Below are 15,983 nucleotides of genomic sequence, written 5' to 3' on the forward strand. Positions count from 1 at the left end.
AGCTAAAAATCTTCTTCTCAGCAAAAGAAACAATCAATGAGATGAACAGAGGGCCTACATTTTGGGAGCAAATTTCTGCCACACTCACATCAGATAGAGCACTATTTCTAGTATATAAAAAACTCAAAAAAGTACACCAAAAAACCAAACAACCCAATCAATCAATGAGCTAAGGAGCTGAACAGACACTTCTCAGAAGAAGATATACATTTGATCCACAAATATATGAAAAAATGTTCAACATCTCTAGTAATTAGAGAAATGCAAATCAAAACTACTCTAAGATTACATCTCACTTCAGTCAGAATGGCAGTTATCAAGAACACAGACAACAATAAGTGTTGGTGAGGATGTGGGGGAAAAGGCACACTAATACATTGCTGGTGGGACTGCAAATTGGAGCAGCTAATCTGAAAAGCAATCTGGAGATTCCTTAGAAAACTAGAAATGGAACCACCATTTGACCCAGCTATCCCACTCCTCAATCTATACCCAAAGGACTTAAAATCAGCATACCTACAGGGACACAACCACATCAATGTTCCTAGCAGTTCAATTCACAATAGCTAAACTGTGGAACCAACCTAGATGCCCTTCAGTAGATGAATGGATAAAGTAAATGTGGCATATATACACAATGGAATATTATTCAGCAATAAAAGAGAATAAAATCATGGCATTTGCAGGTAAATGGATGGAGTTGGAGAATATAATGCTAAGTGAAGTTAGCCAATTTCAAAAAACCAAATGCTGATATAAGGAGGATGATTCATAGTGTGGTAGGGAGGGGGAGCATGGGAGGAGTAGACGAACATTAGATAGGGCAGAGGGGTTGAAGGGGAATGGAGGGGGTGGGGGAGGGGTAGAAATGATGGTGGAATGTGATGGACATCATTATCCAAAGTACATGTTTGAAGATACAAATGGTGTGAACATACTTTGTATAGAGATATGAAAAATTGTGCTCTATATGAGTAATATGAATTTTAATGCATTCTATTGTCATATATAACAATTAGAATAAAATAAATAAAAAACAAAACAGCTGATATGATAGAATTTGAGAGTAGAATGGTAGTTAGCAGAGGCCAAGGGAGAGTTTGGTGAGGGCAGCAAGAAACTCTGGTGATCTATTGTACAAGATGGTAACTAGAGAGAAAGTAGATAATGTACTGTATGTTTCAAAAAATGGAAGAAATAATTTTGAAAGTTTCCACCATAAAGAATTGAAAAGTATTTCAGGAGATAAATGTGCTTAGCCTCATTTAAACATTATGTAATACATGCATGATAAAAAAGAATGTGATACATCACATATATACCTTTTTTTGTTTAGTATTTTGGGAAAAAGAAGTAAATTTAAAATTGAAAAAAATCAATGAGTTTGTGAGGAAAAAAACCACAAAGGACGAATGTTCTCTCTGATAAATAGATGCTGATCCATAATGGGGAGGGGGGAGGCATGGAAAAATGGAGGAACCTTGACTGGGCACAGGGGAGGAAAGGTGGAGAGGGTGCATGGGGGTGGGAAAGATGGTGGAATGAGATGGATATCATTACCCTAGGTACATGTATGACTGTGCATATGGTGTGACCCTACATTGTATACAACCATAGAAATGAAAAGTTGTGCTGCAATTGTGCACAATGAATCGAAATGCATACTGTTGTCACATACACCATATTAAAAAAAAGAATGGGGCCATTCATACCAAAGCAAACTGTGGGCAGCTTCAAGGAGGTTGAGGCAAGGGCGAGTTTTATGAGCAAAACGAGAGAAATCCACATAGGTGGCTTGGACACAAAGTTCACTGGTTTTGGAGATCCAAGGCAGGAATTGGCTTGGCTCAGTGGTGGAGGTGCCTTGTTGGCCAAGGGTTCCATCCAGATCATGTGGTCTGTATTGTTGCAGCCTTAGAGATTATTAGAGATAGACTTTGTGCCAGAAATACGTACATATGTATCAACATGCAGAACCAGTTGTGTGTGCAGAATAGGAAGGAATTTCCATTGGAAATTTCAGGAAGTCCTGAAACAGCACTGATGTCAGATGAGCAGGCATGAAGTCTTCCTCTCAAACTTCCTGGCTCTCACTTTCTGTGGACTGACAAGACCAAAGGTGTCAGCAACGACTGCACACTGATAACCTTGACCCAAGCTGCAAGCACAAGTCTGTACAGCAGTGACAGGAATAAGTGTCTCTTGGAGAAACCACTGGAACACAATGAAGTCCCCCTGTGAGGAAAGTCCCAGAAGGCTGAGGGCTGCAATCAGCACATGACGGGATGATCAAGGCCGCCCCATGCTGCTGTCCTCTGCCAGAAGCCCTGCTGCAGGCTCCCAAGCCAGGCCCAACTTTATGCTCCAGCCCTGCTGCCTTCTAGCCTCCCACAGTGGCACAGGAAGTGAGTTCTTGGAGGAGAAGCTTTAAGAGAGCCCAGGATGCCCTCAAAATCTCCCTGTCCTCCCCACTGAGAATACCATTCTAATTCTCCCACTTGAATGGCATGTCCCACTTGGAGGTAGACAGGGCAGGGATCGTTATCCATGTCCATTAACTAGATGAGGAGACTGAATTTGGAGAGGTTAGATGCTACCATCACACCCTCATGGACAGAAAGTTCTGGAAGAAGGAGCTGAGCCCAGGAACCTTGAATTCAGGCTCTCCTAACTGTACTGAGCTCTGAGTGCCTCGAGTGTCCATGCCCATCACCTGCCTTGCATCATGGAGTGCTATTTGGGACTCTCATGCAGGGTCCTGGAGCAAAGTGAGGTGACCAGTCACAGAACTGGAGCAGGATCCCAGGTCTCCTGACTCCCAGCACCAAGGCTCTGCCCACCACACCAACCTACCCTTGGTTGTTACCCTTGGTTGTTAGGCAGAGTGAGCAGTGAGTTTGGGCAACAACATGCCCAGGCAATGACCTCAAGGAGAACGTGTTAGAAGGTGATGATAATGAGACAGAGCACCCTGGAACAAGGAAGGGAGGAAGGGAGGCTTTAGACTCGGCTCACATGGGTCAGAGCATCGCAGCACTCAGTGCGCTGGGCACGTCCACTGGGATGGGGAAAATGTTGGAAAGAAGGAAACAGTTTGCATATTTTCTGGAACAAAATGTGTAGAACTTGCAGACTGAGGGATGATCCACCTCTGAATGGATGGCTGTCATTTTTAATGTTCTGCAAAATGGATCATTCTTTTTTGTCTGCATAGTACATTGCCTCTGGATCCCTGTCTGTATTGGCTGAGAAGGACCCCAGCCCATGTGTGGTGAGTTCTGATGCCTTCTTTGGTGACCCTGAGTGTTAATGTTTTCCCCTCCCAATCATGGAAAAGAGATCATGGCAAGAAAATCATGGCAAGGAAATTTCGATGCATCATTCCTACTTGGCAATGGCCCTCAGCACGGGGGGAAGCCAGGATGAAGGGTGTGGTCAGGCAAGTGACCACAGGAGCTCCCTCCTGGTGGGAGTCTGGCAGAGTGAGGAGTGGGCGTCTCAGTTCTGGCCTGCCTTGGGCAAGGGAGCTGGCAGGAGCTCCCAACTCCACTCAGTCCTTGGTTGAAAACTGCTGCTGAGGCCACCAATTCCCAGGTGCTTCCTGTCTGCCCTGCCCAGCAGTCTCCTGGCCAAGGGAAGCCCTCAGGCTTGTGATGAGGCTGGAAGACAAGTGGCGGGGGTGGAAATAGGGCCACTGGGACCCAGGAAGGACCTCAGTAGCATTGACATAGTATTCTCAGGCCTGAGGAGCAAGGGGGAGAATAACTGTTCCCCAGTGAGCCGTGACCCTGTCCTCCCTCGGGACTAACCGAGCAGGCAGGGAGGGCTGGCAGGGCCCAGGGTCTCTACCCAGACCTGTGTGCAGGTGAGGTGCTCCCTACAGACAGGGCTCCTGCCGGCTCTAGGATGAAGTGACTCTGCTGATGTAACGTGGCATCTAGAGGATGCAGCAAGCCACAAACCAGGCCAAGTATTGGCCTCTGGAGTCCCCGGGGTGGGACAGGATGTCCTCATCAAGGGTGGGTTGTTGTCCCGGGGAATCAAGAGATGCTTTGTACCTCTATAGGCATCTAAAGGCAAACTGGGATTAGGGACACTGTCTAATGTTGCCAGACAGCCTCTGAACTTGATGCACAGTGAGAAATGGCTTCAGCAGACACCAGCATGTGAGACCCACAGTACAGTGATTAGGAGCCACCAAGGCAGTGAATCCTGTCTCCCTAGTCTTGTAGAATGGTGGCTTGCTCCAACTGCATTTAATTGGCCGATGGGTGTCCATTATGTCCTCCAGAAAGAAAAAAAATAAAAGGGAAAGCTGTGGGTGAGGAGGAGCTGACCTCACTGGTGATCCTGGATGAGCCCCCATCTGATATTGGTCTTGAAAATTGGGATTGGGTCCTCATTCACCTGTTCTGGAAGAGTGATCATTCAAGAACTGCCGAGGCCATGAAACAAGGTTAATTTAAAGGAGGGGGGGAGGGGGGAGGGACACTGCTGCAGAGAGGAGGGGTCCAGAGGTGGTGCCCGAGAGAGTGGGAGAGGGGGTGTCCTGGCCCTTTATATATTTTAGGTTTCTTTTCTTCTCATGCCCCTCCTCCTCTTACCCTGCCTATGTGGTGACCAAAAAGGAAAAGAGCCACCCAAGGGGTGCTCATTCACAACTCCTTGCTGGGAGGAGCAAGTTCCTGGAGGTGAAGGTGACCTTGGGGCCAGGTTTCGAGGAGGCAGAAGTTCTCTGGAGGTATCAGCATCTTATTCCTTTTGAATTAGCCCCCATCTTCCTGACCCAAACATTCATTACCTACACTGACCACCTGTCCCTTGCTTAGTCTCCAAGGCTGGGTCAGGAGGCAGCCATGCTCAGAGTTGTGGCTTTGAGGAGAGAGGGGTCACCAGTCCTCTGGTCTCATTAATCCATTAGCCCATTGATGGGTTTATGACTGGATGAATGAGTGGGAAACGAAGGGAACTGCAGAAGATGGGCCCGAGTTGGAGGAAGTGGGTCACTGGGGGAGTGTCTGGAAGGTCACCTCTTTCCTGTGATCCTTCCTGTCTGCCTCTGCTTCCTGGCCACTGTGAGGTGAGCAGCTCTGCTCCTCCATGTTTTCCCGCCATGATGTTTTGCCTCACTAAAGGCCCAAAGGTATCGGGGCAAAGGACCTTGGACTGACACCTTGGAAACTCTGGGTCTACATAAATTTTCCTCCTTTCTTTTAATTTTTTCAGTTATGCTATCACAGCAACAAAAAGCTAACACAAGTGCCTTGTATCCTAGTGCCCAGCACACCAACCGCACACAGCAGAGACCCAACAATACTTGCTAATTGCTTAATTAGTGTAATCTGTTGGTTTAGGTGAATTTAGTGGCCCATTTTTTAATCTCTCCCTTTCTCACAGACAGACTTTGGAAGGAGCTCCCATGGAATCCTAAGCAGTCAAGGCCATAAATTCTCTCAGGGATAAACAAAGTCTCCCTGGTGCTGGACAATGGACTTATTGATAAGAAAAGAAACTGCAAAGAGGACTTTGGTCCTTGAAAGAGAAACCTAATATATGTTCCTTCATCTGGAATTTCTGGACCAGCTGTAAGAACCAGCAGACTGAAGAAGGAACCCCGAAGACTCACCAGGACCACAAGGTAAGGTTCCCGGGAGTTCCTCTGAGAGCCTCCACAGAGACCGGGTCACTTCAGGAGAGACCTGGGCCCTAGACAGGACCTGGGAAGTGCCTCTTGGGAGCTGCAGGGAGTCAGGATGCTCCTGTAGGTGAGCAAATCCAGCCTGATGGGACCTCCCAGCAACCTGGCCTTGGAAAAGGGGGGCCAGGCCACATGGGAGCAACTGAGAGTCAGAACAGGTCCCTGAGACTAGTTCCCATCTCTGCAAGGACATTGCAGTCTCCCCCTAGAAGCTGGAGACCCTGCATCTGCTGGGAGACCCCTCTGAGTCCAGCCCTGGGTGCCTTGTGATCAGGATTATTCAGGGCCTGGAGCTGGCGATGCAGGGAAGCCTTCGGACAGACCTCCTGCTTTGCTCCTGATGGTTTCCTGGCAGGAAGCAGAACTGAATGGGTCTCGGGGGCCCCTTACAGGGCTCAGTCTTCTGTGCCCATTGTCAGGTCTTCAGTTGTCTTGTTTTCCACACATAGAAGAATGAAGCCTGCTCTGAAAAGGAAGAGAGAACTAATCCATTGCCTCAGGTCATGAAGCAGAGCCAGGCATGCAGCACAGTATTCATCATGAAAACAAAAGCTTTAATTCTCATAATTCAAACCTCAGCGTCAGCATTTCCTAGCTGTGTGTCTGTGCTCCAGTTACCTAACCTCTCTCAGCCTCCAGTACCTCAGCTGCAAAATGATCATGGTAATAATGGGTCACTGGAGGAACCGCCTTCCCCCTGCAGGCCTGAGAGGCATAAGCACTGGTGGTGGCTGTGGTTGTTATTATGATCCACTCCCCTAGGGAACCTGCCCTTCCTTCCCAAAGCCAGGAGGGCTCGGGTCTAAGAGGTTGCACGTGCTGCCTGCCACAGCCTCCGTCTGCACTGTGGAGTCTCCTGGTGGATCTAAGATCCCTTTAGAACAGTGACAGCACCTTGAAGTGAGCGTAGCAGCCAGGAAGGAGGAGTCTGAGGCCCGAGGCCACTACAAGAGCTGACCATGCACACACAGGCGGGCCCTTCCGGCTCACTGCCTCCTCTCCTTGCTTTGCAGAGATGTGGGTAAGAGCCACCTGAGCAAGAAGTCCTGGGGAATGGCTCAGCTGCCAGGTGGCAGACAGGACAGGTGTTTTCTTGAGCAGTAGCAGAGCTGCATGGGCCTTGGACACCAGCTAGATTGTAGAAGAGGGAAAGCTAGGAATTTCCTGAATTCCTGCAGAGCCAGTGTTTTTGACATTTGGGATTCAAGGAAAGGGAAGTCACAAGGAGAAATGGGGGGTGTTTCTGAACAGTCATGGGTCTCAATCTTCTGCAGCAGCAGGGTCACTTGGAGAGCCTGTTAAGCCACAGACTGCTGATCCCCACTCCTGGAGTTTCTGGGGAAGTGGTCTGAGAATTTGCATTTCTAAGGTCCTGAGGTGATACTGAAACTGGCCTTAAAATCAGGATCGGGTTCCTATTCCCCCGGTGTTTAATTTTGAACACCCAAGAAACACAGTGGAAAGTCAGTAAAAAGTAAATTTTATTTAACCACAGGACATGAAGAGGAGAGAGAGAGAAGGGGCGGGGGCACTCCTTGGGAGAGGAGGGGACCCAGTAGATCTTGTGCCCCTTTATAGGTTTCAGGTTTCCTTTTCTTCTCATGCTCCTCCCACCATCATGCCCAGGTGACCAGCAGGTGGAATGACCAAAGGTGAGAAAGGAGCCACCCAGGGTGCACACATTGAGAACCCCTTGCACTGGGAGGAGCAATTCCCTGGAAGGTCTTTCCAAAAAGGCCATTAAGTTAGTGCAGGAGTCAGGTGTCTTCATTTCCTTTCACATTTACCCCGATGTGAAAGGGTCCTCCGGCTCCACACTGCCCCTTGGCTGTTCCTCCCTGGAACACTCTGCTGTGTTGGGCCTGGTCTTCACAGTTCACCCATTGCGTTACTCAGGTGGACTTTTTAAAGACTTGATCTTATTTTAATCAATTATTTTAACTTTATCCATTGATGTTTCATAAGCACACCCAAGGCCAGGCAGACCACAAGCGGCTGACACACAGCCTACACCTGAGGATGGCTTCGGTAAGTGCCTCTTGAATTTTAAGGGGAAATCCACACGGTGTCCACGGCCCATTGGAGGGGCTTGGTCCAGATCGCTGGTGTCAGGGAGGCTGAGGATCAGCCTCAATGTTGGAAGCTGTGCACACCTTCTAATCCTACAAATCTCAGCTTTCCATGGGGCCCAGTGAGTCCTTGGCAGAGTGCTCATGGCCCTCTGGGTCCACAGGGCTTGGTTACGGGTGTGGACTGCTGGGGGCGGGGGTGGGATGGGAGCAGGACAGTGGCCTGGGAAGGACCTGGGTCCTTAATGCCTGGCACAGGTTTGCTGCCTCCAAATCCACCTCATTATATAGGTGAATGCTCCTGCCAACTCCAGTGTGTCCCGAGTACAGGGAGGACATTAGCTGTAATTCATATTCAACCTGAAGGTCGGCTGGGGACAGTCTCCCTCCAATGTTCCTCAGAAAAAGTCCTCCACTGAGAACCAACCAACCAAGTCCCTGTCATTTATCAGGAATGACACCTTAGAGTTCCTCCCATTCCAGAAACAGTCCATGGCTCCCAGGGTCAAGGTCTAAACACCCACAAGGGGCCTGGCTCTGTCCCACTGAGCCCCACAGGCTCCTCCTTCACACTCTCCCGCTCACCCTGACTCAGTGACTCCCATTTCCAGAGAGAGCGGGGCACGGGAGACTACTGGGACTTCCCCGCTGGGAGGGGACCCACCAGGGCTGCCCCACTGCCCAGGGGGAGAAATGCTGCAGCCAGCGCTAGTTGAGGAGAAGAAAGCGGGGGAGGCTGGGGACAGGCAAAGTCCCTGCATGGGTCAGGGCCACGAGGCACAGACAGCAGGAAGTTTGGAATCAGAAAATGTGGCTTCTAATGCCACTTCTGCCCATGCCTGACCTTGGAAAGAGAGCATTCCCCAGCCCCACCTTTCACCAGGTTGTCCCATCTGAACACAGGGTGCACTGCAGGACAGCTTTGCCCAGGGACACCCAAGGATGGGGGCTCTGGGACTGTGTGTCGGGCCTGGATCATTTCCCATCCAATAAGAAAGCTCAAAGGGCATGAAGGACCCCATTCCCACGGAAGCCTTTACGAATAGAAGAATTTTGTTTAAAAACTATTTGTAAAACACCTGCACCATCGACAAGGGTCCTTCCTTCTGCTGTGAACCTTCTTGCTTGATTCAGCCGCCTTCGCCTGCCTTTCCCAGCGCCCTGAGGTTCCTTTCCCTCCCTCTCCTTTATGCCCCTTTCTGGCAGCTCTGAGTTACAATGATCCGCATCTGTGCCTGTCTCCCTCATAGACTGGCCTCCTGGGTGCTCTTCCTGCCCATCTGTACCCACAGATGCCTCCACTGCTCCAGTTCTGCCTGCTGGACACTCCTGAGCTCCTGGCTGTTGGCAATGCCACTGGGTGTCATTGCCATCGGGGACTGGCACCTGCCCTGGGCCACGCAGAGCTTCTCTCCTACTTATTACCTCATATAAGGGGAACCCAAATGACAACTGGGACCATTCCTTGGCCTCTCGGAGGAAAATGGATTCCAATCAAACTCTCTTCCCAGGGCTGGGGGGACCCCGAGCTCCTGGGCCTCCGGGACCACAGGCAGAGGGCTTCTATTTCCCTGGCTCCTCCTGCTGCTGCTCAGTGACTTCAGATGGGGACCACTTCACTGGCTCTTTTCCAAAGGCAGAGTGGTGGCCCTAATCCCCTCCCCAACAAAACGCCACTGTCACCCACCTCGAGGTTGTCTCAGGAGCCCACTTTCCCTGAAGGTTCAGAGTGAGGGGAGGTTGCCATCAGAGGCAGAATCTGCCCAGCCCTGAACAGCAGCCGCCCTGCTCTGTGCCTCAGTCCCCCCAGCAGCCTGTTTCTGCAGCTCCGCCCGCCCACGCTGCTGGGTGCCACCTCTGCTCTCGCCATCTCCATTTCCTCGCTGTCACTGGTCCACACCCTCAGGGCCCTGTTCACTGCCCACACAGGACAGTCTAGCTGGTCACTGTCTTGCTCCCTGAGACCTCCCCCTGTCACCTGAAGCCACCGTCCAGGTGTTGGCCCAGCAGCCACATCCTCTCCTTGCAGTAGCCCCGGCCTTGAGGGGTCAGAGAGCAACTCTTTCCACCCCTTGGCCTCAGAAGCCCCAGGAGACATTCTCCCCTGAGCCTGGGAGGGGACAGGGATTTCACAGGAGCCTGGGATGGTCCATCATGAGACCCGACTCCAGCTGAGACGTGTGGGTCCCAGAGCTGCCCTTATGGCCTCTCCTCCCGTCTGCTTCCAGATCCCTGGGATGATCCTTTTTACAGTGGTGCTCGCTGTCTGTATTATCACAGTCTTAAGGAACAAAAATGCTCAGGTGAGTTGTGGGCCTCCTGAGTGGGTGGAGAGACCCCCGCTAGGAGAACGCTAGAGGGGTCTCAGAGCCTCCTCCCTGCCTGGGGGCAGGAGGGCCCTGACACCTATGGGCTCAGCACCTGCCTGTCTCCTTTCATCCTTAGTGATGTGTCTTATGTGTGCCTGTTTTTCAGGAGGAATCGAATTTCAGAAATTACCAAAGAAGACAGGAGTCCCACTTCAAGACCTCTTGATAGGAAAACTGAGATCAAATATCCAGATCAGCAAAAAGAGGACCTGCCTCTTCTCTGCCTCCATAACCTGATTCCTTTCTTTCCAGACAAGCTGAGGGCAAAGTCTCCTCCAGCTCACACCCTGCACTGCACCCTTGAATTCAGCCCAATGAGTCACACTGTTCTTCTGCTAAAGGGAGAGGGATCTCACATTAATTTTAGTACCAAGGTCCTCTTTAACGAGTGTGTTCCTGTATACTTATGGGGGGACATCTTTGTGCAGGCTTTGTGCACACATGTGTCTGTAATTCTCTGCCTTGGGCTTGTGGGTGAGGGGGAAAATATCTAGGCACCCATCTTCTTCTTTCAATCATTCATTAATAAATATGGATTAAGTAACTGTTTGGTGTGTTGAGGGTAAACATCATGACCATGACATTGTCCTTGACCTCAAGGGACCTCTGGCCTCAAGAACACACAATAGCGCCCACCATGCATATCAGTCAAGTTTTTATTAGTGTAATAAAAGGCCTGAGACAGGCCTTCTTTTTTTTTTTTATTGTTGGTCGTTCAAAACATTACACAGTTCTTAATACATCATCTTTCACAATTTGATTCAAGTGGGTTATGAACTCCCAACTTTACCCCGTATACAGATTGCTGTATCACATCAGTTACCCTTCCATTGATTGACATATTGCTTTTCTAGTGTCTGATGTATTCTGCTGTCAGTCCTATTCTCTACTATCCCCTCTCCCCTCCCCTCCCCTCCCCTTTTCTCTCTCTACCCCTTCTACTGTAAATCATTTCTTCCATTTGTATTATCTTGTCTTACCCCTCCTTTCCTCTTATATATCATTCTCACTCTCTTTCCCTCCCACCTCTCATCCCTGTTTAATGTAAATCTTCTTCTCAAGCTCTTCGTCCTTACCCTGTCCTTGTTTACTCCCCTTATATCAAAGGGGTCATTTGGTATTTGTTTTTTAACGATTGACTAGCTTCACTTAGCATAATCTGCTCTAATGCCATCCATTTCCCTCCAAATTCTATGATTTTGTCGTTTCTTAATGCAGAGTGAGACAAGCCTTCTTTGGAGAAAGGAGAGATCAGCTAATAGTTGTGAAGTTTGAAGGGCCTGGCAGCCACACAGGCTGTGTTGTAAGGAGGACATCATGGCAAACGGTGCTGGCAACCATGGGGGCCCTTGTAGAAGACAATGGTCCCTTCTGGAACCAGTTGCAGATAGGACTGGGTGGACACAGTGTCTGTGGCTCCTTTTATAGCCCCTCTCCTGCAAGCACCAGCAAGATAGGGGCACAAGAAGTACTTCTTGCCCCAAAGGACCTGAGGGACTCCCACCAGACCCCACCATCCACAGCTCCCACCACTCCCAATAGCCCCAAGCTGGGGACCCAGCTGTTGAGATCACAGCCAAAGGGGCCCCAGCAAACTTCCAGCTGCCAGCAAACTTCCAGCTGCCGGCTGATGATTGGCTCACAGCGGCCCCAGCAACATCTAGCTGATTGGCTCCTCTGCGGTGATGTTCATTGGGCTGTTTCCCTGCCCTTCAGACTGCCAGCTGATGATTGGTTCACAGTGGCCCCAGCAACATCTAGCTGATTGGCTCCTCTGCGGTGATGTTCATTGGGCTGTTTCCCTGCCCTTCAGACTATGGACCTGCTCATTGGGGGACTTCTTTGGCTCTGCCCACACTACCCAGCCAATCGGCCTCAAGAGCAGGAGGATTGTGGGAGGTGGTGAGGTGTGTGTGGGTGAGAGGCTTGTGGAAGCCGGTGGTGGCAGTTGGGCTCTGAGGGTTTTTTCCCTGAGGAGCTGTTTTGTTTGGCGTTTGTAGTTCTAAAAATAAAGTTAGTTTCTTTTTGACAAGTGGCTCCTGAATTGTGCCCAGCCAGACTGTGGCACCCAGCCTTTATCCACAATCCACTCATGGGGGACCCTCCACCCCTCCAAGCCACAGCAGCGAGTGAACTAGTTTCTCCAAAGGTGACAGCTGGGCAGAGTGCACAAGGACCCCAGGGATGGGTGTGAGTGGACCTGGCCGTGACGGGTGAGGGGTGAGGAAAGCAGAGAGCAGGAGGGGCCTGGTGGAGGAGCCAGCATCTGAGCGGGCAGCAAGGCTGGGGGCGTTTCCTGGGGGTAATGAGGAGCCGTGGGACAACACGCAGTTGTCATGGACAATGATCAGTCCTCCCTCTGCTGTCACCACTGATGCCACAGAACCCAAGCCTGGGAAATGGCTCTGGGAAGGAAAGCTTCCAGAGCCAGGAGGCTGCTACCTGGTTCCTCATAGAGGATGAGGCCTGATCCCAAGGGCACAGTGACTCCTGCCTGCCTTCTTTTTTTTTTTTTTAAGATATATATTTTAGTTCTAGGTGGACACAGTGTCTTTATTTTACTTCATGTGGTGCGGGTATTGGACTCAGTGTCTCACGTATGCTAGGTGACCACTCTCCCTGTGAGCCACAGCACACTGACTTCAATATTTACAAAAACAATAACATTTGTATTGGTAACCATGGTGACCATCTGACATCTGAAAAGTGAATTCTGATGAGTTTTAGGTATGATCCCTAATGTGCCAGTTTTCAGACTTTCCTGCCCCAGATGCACTGCAAGATGTTTTGGTTTCTGTTTGTTTAGGTCACTGAATACAAAATGCCTTGACTCTTGTAAGTCAATTTAGCCTCTGAGTTCCTCTGAGAAGGGGCTTCTAGGTGTCCAGGTGTCTAGCATGCTGTCCCCTGTGCACCTGTGCCCTCTCTGCCCAGGGACCCTGGATGCCCATCACCTGGTTGGTAAACGTGGAGATCACAAGACCTCATGTGGATTCCTGTTTCCTTTCCCCAGCCAACCTTTCATGTAGGTCGGAATGTGAAATAGAGACCTTGTAAGCATCCTGGCTATAGTTTTGTGCCTCTTGGAAAGAACCCCTGGGAGTATTCTTCAAGAGGGATGTTAGTCCACAAAGAAGCAATAAGATTTTATGAAATAAAAATCACCACTGCACGAAACGCCATGGAGAACATGAGAGCACCATGGCAGATGAGAGGGGACACATGGGCAGGCACTGTGTGATTCCAGGAACAGAGGCTCCCTTGAAATTGTCCCTTTGCCTCAAGTGGATTTTCAATTTCTGGAATTAGGAAATCTCAGACAATAAAAGTAGATTTTGATAAAAGAAATATGGGGCACATTATTTCCTAGTTCTAGACCAGCCCTACTTGGACTGTTCTGCAAACCAGGATACGAGGACACTGAGCTCCTAAGAGGGGCCACGTCTCAGGCCATTCTCTGAGGGCTGGGCAACCATGTCCCCTCACCTCTCTCTCCACATCCTTCCTCATTGCTGCCTGAAGGGCTCCATCAGATTCCACACCATCTCCTTCTACAGATCCCTAGCCCTCAGCCCTGACCCCTGACTGTGTTCCCAAAGCCTCCTTCCTGACAGTGTGGACCTAGACTTCACTGAGGTTCTGCCAACAGGGCTCACCTCTGGAGCGTGGTTCTTGGAGAAAGCACCTGGGGCTTCTCCGGACAGGGGGCACCAGGCATGACCCAATGACACCCTGAAACCACCGTGGGGCTTGGGACATGCTTCTTGTGTGTCCTACCACCTACCTCCCAGTGTTCTATTCCCAGCTCCCTCCAGGGGCCCCTCATCAACGTAGAGTGACAGGCGCCGTCCTGTGTATGAGGAGACTCTGTCTCTCTGCACCTTCCCACAAGCCATCCATCTGCAGGATTCTGGCCCCTCCCCTCCCCTCCAGAACTGCAGAACAGCACACTCAGTGTCTTTGAGAATCTGTGGCCCACTCCACACCTGGGCAGAGAACGCACAGACGTAAGGGGGCAGAGATGTCCCCAGGGTCATCAGCCAGCGGGGACCACAGGCGGGACCTGCACCAGGACTCCAGAGGGCAAGTTTCCAACCTTATCTCACTGGCCCTCACCTGGATGTGACCCCCCAAACCTCTGTCTCCTTAAAGCACTGTCTCCTGGCTCTGCCCGCCTTCCCCAGGCTCCTCTTCATTGTCTCCCATGAGCAGACCTTTCCCCCTCGGGCCTCAGGACGCTGCTCCCCTGCTCTGCTTCTCAGGCCCTGGACCTGAGCCCCTCCCGTGGGCTCCCAGGAGAGTCAAATGGGCTGATCATTGTCTGAAGGTGCTGCCAAGTCATCCCACCCTGCAGACCCGAGCCCCAGGCCTCTCCATCCTTCCCTTTGGGAAGAGCCAGGGCTATTTCCTGGTTGCTTTGCCCACACCTGGAACATTCTGGGGAGCAGGAGGACCTGTGATAGTCCAGGACTGCCACAGGAAGATTTGGGGGGCAAATCCAGAACACCTCCTGTTCCTGTAAATAAAGATTTATTGAAACACACCCTCTCCATTTGTTCACATGCTGTCCCTTACTGCTCTTGAGCTACAACAGCAGAATTAATATCAAGGCAGGGACCACAGAGCCTGTCAAGCTGAAATATTTACTACTGGGCCCTTGCAGAAAAGGTTCTGTAATCCCAGAGATCAATGATGATGATGGTGATGATGATGATGAAGCCCCTTCTTTGTGCACCAGAATCATGATTGTGAGTCACTGTCACTTTCTCACGGTGGGGATGAGCTGGTTGAGATGCACCAAACCCCCATCTGCCCTGCCTGCTATGACCAGAGGCTTCCTGGCACATGCCATGAAGACAGAATCTGTAAGCACACAGTTGTGGTGCAGGGAGTGGCCAGGGATGGTGGAGCCAGACTGACTGAATGCCTGCACTGGCTAATGCAGTGCAAACTAGGGGGCAGGTTGGGACATGGTTTGCGGACAAGATCTCCAGGGATTTGGGTGGATGAAAATGCATAGTGGGATCGGAGCCAGAGGGATAAACTAAAGAGAGCACACAAGTTTCTGGCTCAAGAAAACTGGGTGACAGTCATGTTCTGAGATGGGGAAAGGTATAAGAAGTCTTCAGGAGAAAAGCCAACACTCTAGTGATCTCTCCCTCATGAACTTATAGGAGCACAGAATCTCAGAGGAGGCCAAGAATTTAGAGAAAATTCAGTGGGGGACGCGTAGGTTTGATAAACCCAACCTGATCTTTTATCAAATTGGGAGCCATCTTGCCACAAAGCCATGAAAAGCTAATTTCGGCTTTACTATAAATTACTGCAAATTCTGAACCTGCTTGGAATGCCTGCCCGTGCCTTGAACTCACCCATGCCTGGCTCTCTGACCAGATAGCAGCCCTCTCTGAAACTTTAGTGACACCTCATAAATATTGGCCTTCCCTGGCCAGACAACGACCCTCTCTGAGGCTCTAATGGTCCTCATAAATTCTGATGTTGGGGCCAGCAAAAAATGTAAACTACCATTAGTGTGATGCTTGTCAGAGTTCTGTTATCTGTAACCCCCCTTGTGTAACTTTCTGGGCTATAAAGCTGGGCTGTAGGAAAGCTGGGGCTGCTGTCTTGTTCCTGCCGTTTTGGGAGGAAAAGGCAGTCCGGCCGGTCGAAATAATAAGCTTGCTTTAATTTGATTTTAATTGGAGTCAGTGGTCTTTTCTTGCATCCTGGTCTAACAGGTTGAGGAGGAAATGCTGTTTATTACCTGGCTGTTTACTGGCCATTTGCTTAATTTCCTGAGATTGTGTTTTGTAGAATAAAAATTTGCTGAAATCAGTTACTCAGCCC

At 50.2% G+C, this 15,983-nt stretch overlaps 1 long non-coding RNA gene across 1 annotated transcript; it reads left to right on the forward strand.

Annotated features, from left to right (window-relative positions):
• The first annotated feature begins 4,726 nt into the window (after positions 1–4,726).
• On the forward strand, positions 4,727–10,680 carry LOC144377016 (uncharacterized). The gene is made up of 5 exons (XR_013437540.1): positions 4,727–4,741; positions 5,398–5,638; positions 7,664–7,726; positions 9,996–10,070; positions 10,243–10,680. It is a non-coding gene; the product is annotated as an uncharacterized LOC144377016 (long non-coding RNA).
• Positions 10,681–15,983: the final 5,303 nt, after the last annotated feature.

Source organism: Ictidomys tridecemlineatus, chromosome 4 (genome assembly GCF_052094955.1).
Source record: "Ictidomys tridecemlineatus isolate mIctTri1 chromosome 4, mIctTri1.hap1, whole genome shotgun sequence".
NCBI classification, from domain to species: domain Eukaryota; kingdom Metazoa; phylum Chordata; class Mammalia; order Rodentia; family Sciuridae; genus Ictidomys; species Ictidomys tridecemlineatus.